This window comes from Drosophila takahashii, chromosome 2R, assembly GCF_030179915.1.
Source record: "Drosophila takahashii strain IR98-3 E-12201 chromosome 2R, DtakHiC1v2, whole genome shotgun sequence".
Taxonomy (NCBI): domain Eukaryota; kingdom Metazoa; phylum Arthropoda; class Insecta; order Diptera; family Drosophilidae; genus Drosophila; species Drosophila takahashii.
The window spans coordinates 42,598,002-42,603,621 of NC_091679.1; the positions used below are offsets into that span (position 1 = coordinate 42,598,002).

The following is a 5,620-nucleotide window of genomic DNA, read 5'->3' on the forward strand; positions in this document are numbered from 1 at the left end:
TGGTAGGAAACTTTGCTAACCGGTCAGTAATGTTCCAACCCATAAAGAAGGCCCTTAATGGGAAATATTTTAATAGTTCAAATATCTTTTAAAAAATACGGTCAAAAAGTTATAAGTATTAAAAATAACAGGTAATTTAATTTTTATTATTATTTAACTGTATAAGAAAACTAACTTCAAGTTGTAAAAAAGTTATTAATTTAAAACGTTTTATTTATAATTATACCTATAGGTTAAATGTGATTATATTTCGTGGTCTTCTATCTTATATTATTTAAGGCTAATAATTAACAATTATTTATTTTAAACAATAAAATTAAAAAATATTCACACTTTTTAGAGGATGCCACTTTTGGAACTACCCTCGAAACTATCGATAAATTTGGCAATTCCCAAAATTGCAACTACGGTCACTTCGCCACGTGCATTCTTTCACTTCTTTTTTTCATTCAAAATGGCCAGTCGAGTTTTCTCTCTTGATTCTCAACTAAAATTTAACAAAAGGGTAAGTTAAGGTTTGATTTAACTGTTAAAAACACGCCGCTTGTTTACTTGATGATAATATTCGTACCGCCCCAGTCTGAAAAGACGTGTTGATTGGTTCTCTAAACTGATGCCAAAACCCACATGTTGCAGACTGATTAAGTGATTAAATTGAAATATACTCATATTGTTCTTTTAATTTACAGAACGCCACGCGGTAGCAGCAAACAACTGCATTAAAATGAAATGGAAAAGTTCAAGTTTGGAAGGTTTATTACCAGACATATCACACGTGTCGAAAAGTAAGGTTAGTTTTGACTTCAAATAAATTTGAAAATTCATTGAACTATAGTTTACGATACGCATGAAGTCGTAGTCTATTGGTACAGTAACTTAACCAGATTTTGGTTGGGTATAAAGTTTTACCTCCCGTCCAGGTAAAAATTGGGTTTTTCAAAGGGACTGTACAAGATGATTATGGCTTCAATCTCAAAAAATAAACTATTGTTCTTTGTATTCTCCTAAAACTGTATGATGAAAGACTTTACCCAGCTCGCTTTGATATTCTATGAAGAGAACTGTTCCAAACCAACGCAAAAATAAACTGCTGACTCTTACTCATACAAGAAACAATGCTACCTATACTATAACTACTAAAATAGTGTTTTTTCTATTTACAGGCTACTATGGACAGTCTATATGCACTATGTTATCAATTTCGTCAAAGGTGTGTATTTTATATTTTACCAAAGCATATAGAAAAACCATTGTAAATGATGATTTATTATTATTTGCTACTCTTGAAAGCCTCTGATGAATACTTTCACCTTAAAAACTGAAGTACACTTAAAATATCGGAAGTTTTTTATTAATAATTTTTAAGTGGACTATATTTTAAATTTCTTTCATTTTCTGTTTTCCAGGCTGACGAGCCCAAGAATCATAGCTTGTGAAACTCTTGAGAGATTGCAAAGATCCAGGTAAAAAGATTTTTATATTAGTGTAATCAATTCTATAACAGTATGATGAAAGACTTTACCCAGCTCGCTTTGATATTCTATGAAGAGAACTGTTCCAATTCCAACGCAAAAATAAACTGCTGACTTAATTAATTTTATAATTATTTGTTTTGTCTTTAAAAAATACTAACGCTTAAAACATTTGTATTATTTCCAGGAAAAGCCAGATGTCGATGTAAAATCGGATACATAATGCCAGGGGAGAAATCCTATGGAAAATATTATTTTCAAAAGTATGCTACACATTTGTACTGAAAACCCCTCCTCAACTGCTCAATGCTGCCGAAAACAGGTAAGAAAAAAGCGTATTTTGTATAAAATTACAAATTTATCGTATGATGAAAGACTTTACCCAGCTCGCTTTGATATTCTATGAAGAGAACTGTTCCAAAACCAACGCAAAAATAAACTGCTGACTTATTTCATACATAAAATCCTATGATTTTTCTTTAAACGTTCATTAACAATAGTTTTATTTAAATATTTGCAGAAATTGATTTAACAACTTGATATTGACTCGCAATTTAGTCAAACTGTGGATCTTCTCTACTCAGGTGTGTATTTAATTCTTTAAAATAATCAAACTTAAATTGAAAATGATGATTTATTATTATTTGCTACTCTTGAAAGCCTCTGATGAATACTTTCACCTTTGAAACTGAGTCAAAATAATAAATTTGAATGTCTTAAATCAAAAATGTACAAGTTTATTGATTTTTTGATGTGTCTTGTATTTATAGATTGGTGCCACAAAAAAACACTGAAGTGCTAGCCAAATCGGAAATATCAGGTAATTAATAAACATTTTACGAAAAACACCTCTTTTAAAAGTATGATGAAAGACTTTACCCAGCTCGCTTTGATATTCAATGAAGAGAACTGTTCCAATTCCAACGCAAAAATAAACCGCTGACTTTCTTCATTTATACAAAAATTGGTGTATCCTGAATTTTTCTTTAAACAAGTTTCTGTTTTGCTTTTTCAGAAATATGTATTGGGATTCATCGTAGTGGCTGCCAATTTTGTAAGACATCGGCATAGGTGTGTAAAAATATAATACTAAAAGTATTTATTAAAAACTGCTTTTATGATGTTAACGATACCGCCCCAGTCGTAAGAACCTTGACGATTGGATTTATAAACTGAATCTTCTATCAAACTAGAAATTTGGAATGCCTACAAAATCGTGTATTAAAGTAATTTTTACAATTTCAGATTTGAATGAATGGCTTTGCAATTTCTGGCTTCATAGTTCAACGGTGAGTAAATCTGCCTTAAAACATTTTATATATTTTCTATGATGTCAACCAAATAGACAAGCATATAACCGAACAATCGTGTTGATTTTCACCTGACTGAGAAAAAAAATACATAAAGTTTTATAATATCTTGAAAAACAAATTCTTACGAACTGTATTTTACAGACAAAGCCCAGAGGAAAATGCCTATAGAAATGCTTGTAAACACGATGCCAAAATGGTAAGCATTTAATAAGCAATGATTTTCATATATGTAATGATGAACACCTTATTTAAGCCAAACAGTTATCCCTGTCATAAGAATAATTGATGATAAAATAAGCTGATACATATATGAAACTTATTCTACTAGTAGTTTTCCTATAAACATTGTTATTAATTTCTTGTATTTTACTTACAGATTTCTTACTTCAGTATTTATCAAGCTGCAAAAGGACTTCGGTGATTTAAAAGGTCAGTGTCCAGTATTTTCTGCCCCTTAAAAATTGCTTTTATGATGAACAACTTATTTAAGCCAAAACAGTTATCCCTGTCATAAGAATAATTGATGATACAGTTTGCTGACATATTTACCTTTTGACCATTTTGTAAAGTTATAAACTGAATATTAATATTGATTATCTTTTATATTTTATATTTGTAGCTTTTTTGTGGTGCACGTTGGATAGACCTCAATTGACTGATAATGGCTTTACAAAAATTAAGGTGAGCCTACATTCAAATATAGCTTTTAACATTACAATTATTTTTTATGATGATTAAAGATACCGCCCCAGTCGGAGAAATTATGTCGATTGGTTAAACTTACTGATAAATTAACTTAATAATAAATTTAACGATTTGTTTTACCTTTCACAAGAACCCTTTATTAAAACCGTGATCTCTTTTGTCTTACAGATGTTCTTTGTTTTTCAAAATTGGAAGAACTATAAAGGAGTCAAGTCGTTCTGATCAGAAAAAAAGGTGGGTCTACTTTAAACTACAATTTATTTTTTAAGATTTGGAGAGGTTTTGAATGATGATTATAGATACCGCCCCAGTCGGAGAAATTATGTCGATTGGTTAAACTCACTGATTAATTTATGTCTATAAATTTATGTTACTTTCTACAAGAATCTTTATTAAATCTGCTCTCTCTTTTGTATTATAGATATCCTGAAAAAAACGGAAAACATTCGGCTGTCTGTCGGACAAATTAAGGTGTGTATACGAATAATTCATTTAATTTTCGAAAACTTTCTGATGACACACAATTAGAGACAAAGCATATACCTGAATTCATGCGTGTTGCTACCTTTTACGACTGATTTTATAACGATTTATTAAAATGGAATAAGTAATATTTGATTTATACTAATGAGTACTTTATTTTTTTATTTTAGGGTGTGTAATGGGTGATCTTCACCAATGGCTGATCCCAACATTAACTTTGCTGCAACAAACAAGGTAAGTAATTAGTCTAATTTCGCATAAAACCCAAATAGATCTCAATGATGAACACCTTATTTTAAGCCAAACAGTTATCCCTGTCATAAGAACAATTGATGATATACTAAGCTGACAAATCAACTTATTTTACTATTTTTAAGAAGCCGGCATTTTTATTAATTCCAAGTATTTTATTTCCTTTCAGATGATAAAACCCCAACTACACTTTGATTTATTTGGCTTTGTGATTCATCTGAAATGTTAAGGTACGTATTCTTTAATTTACTTTCCAGCTTATCATTTGATATTATGATGATATCTCGACAAGCATATAGCTGAATTTCTATGTCGATCATTCACGTGACTGATCCGTCATTTTCATTTCCATCAATTTGATTACCTTCCCACACTGCAACTTATTTCTATCTTATCTTTTTTTGCAGATATTCCATGGACTGCGAAGAAACCCCCAAAATGGATCCCAAAATAAAACTGATGTAGTCTAATTTGTGAATAAAAATAAACAACAGATTTTGTTTAATATAACGTGATATATTTTATTTTGCATTTCAAATTATGTATAGACATTCATTCGCTTCAGTTAGCTGGGAGATACTTGTAATGCTCTGCTTTCCATATTGACCCAATTCAGTGGTCTGCATATAAGAATATTCAATTTGTAAATGTTGAGTCCTATATGTATATATTTTTGCTTTGGATGTTCATTATATGTAAACATGTAAATATAAGTGTACGTTGTTTAAATACACGTTACATATGTATTTGCTTGGCTTGGGCCTTACACTTTATCATTGTAAATATATATATATGTATATTCATATATCGTATGCGGGGTTTAGGGGGCGGGGTATACACGTTCAAAAAACCCAATTGCTTTCTGCACAACATAATCATTACCCAGGCTCGGGGGCCTGCAAATCGATACTAACTTATGATCGTCTCAACTCGAATTCCATCGCTCTCAAATGCTATAGAAGTTTTCTTTTTTTCGAGTGCGGGTGCGTGCCGTTTGCACACTGAAACATTTAATGGAAAGCACAACTAGAATGGCTGCGGGTATTATGGTTAATAGATTGCTAGAGTCTAGTATAGATATCGATATAAAATGTTCATTTCTACTAGACAACATTTATAAAGTTTGTTACTATTTGATTTGCGGTTTGAACCTGCTCCTCTTTTAGATCGTAATCAAATAATAAGTGCTCCCCGTTTTTGAAGTGGGACAAATCAGGCCAAGTCATTTTTTAACATCAATGACGATTTACACACAGAACACAAAGGGAGAGTGCGAAAATATATTGCAGATTCTTGGGTTACATTTAGATATCAATTCCGTGCGGGAGTCTGAATTTTAAAGGGATGAAATGTCTAGCCGTTACTTTCTCAATCACTTCTCCTTGTCTCATAATC

At 31.0% G+C, this 5,620-nt stretch overlaps 1 long non-coding RNA gene and 3 other non-coding genes across 5 annotated transcripts; 3 read left to right on the top strand and 1 right to left on the bottom strand.

Moving 5' to 3' along the window:
• Positions 1-346: 346 nt before the first annotated feature.
• LOC138912772 (uncharacterized) lies at positions 347-1,027 on the bottom strand. Of its 2 annotated transcripts, none has more exons than XR_011418329.1 (3): positions 910-1,027; positions 553-714; positions 347-487 (listed from the first exon to the last, which is right to left on the bottom strand). It is a non-coding gene; the product is annotated as an uncharacterized lncRNA (long non-coding RNA). The 2 variants fall into 2 exon arrangements; XR_011418328.1 differs by having other exon boundaries at positions 882-1,023.
• A 1,983-nt stretch (positions 1,028-3,010) lies between these two features.
• Positions 3,011-3,094, top strand: LOC123002769 (small nucleolar RNA R38). The gene has a single exon (XR_006412301.1). It is a non-coding gene; the product is annotated as a small nucleolar RNA R38 (small nucleolar RNA).
• A 153-nt stretch (positions 3,095-3,247) lies between these two features.
• Positions 3,248-3,332, top strand: LOC123002745 (small nucleolar RNA R38). The gene has a single exon (XR_006412277.1). It is a non-coding gene; the product is annotated as a small nucleolar RNA R38 (small nucleolar RNA).
• A 911-nt stretch (positions 3,333-4,243) lies between these two features.
• Positions 4,244-4,329, top strand: LOC123002770 (small nucleolar RNA R38). Its single transcript, XR_006412302.1, has one exon. It is a non-coding gene; the product is annotated as a small nucleolar RNA R38 (small nucleolar RNA).
• The last annotated feature ends 1,291 nt before the right edge of the window (positions 4,330-5,620 follow it).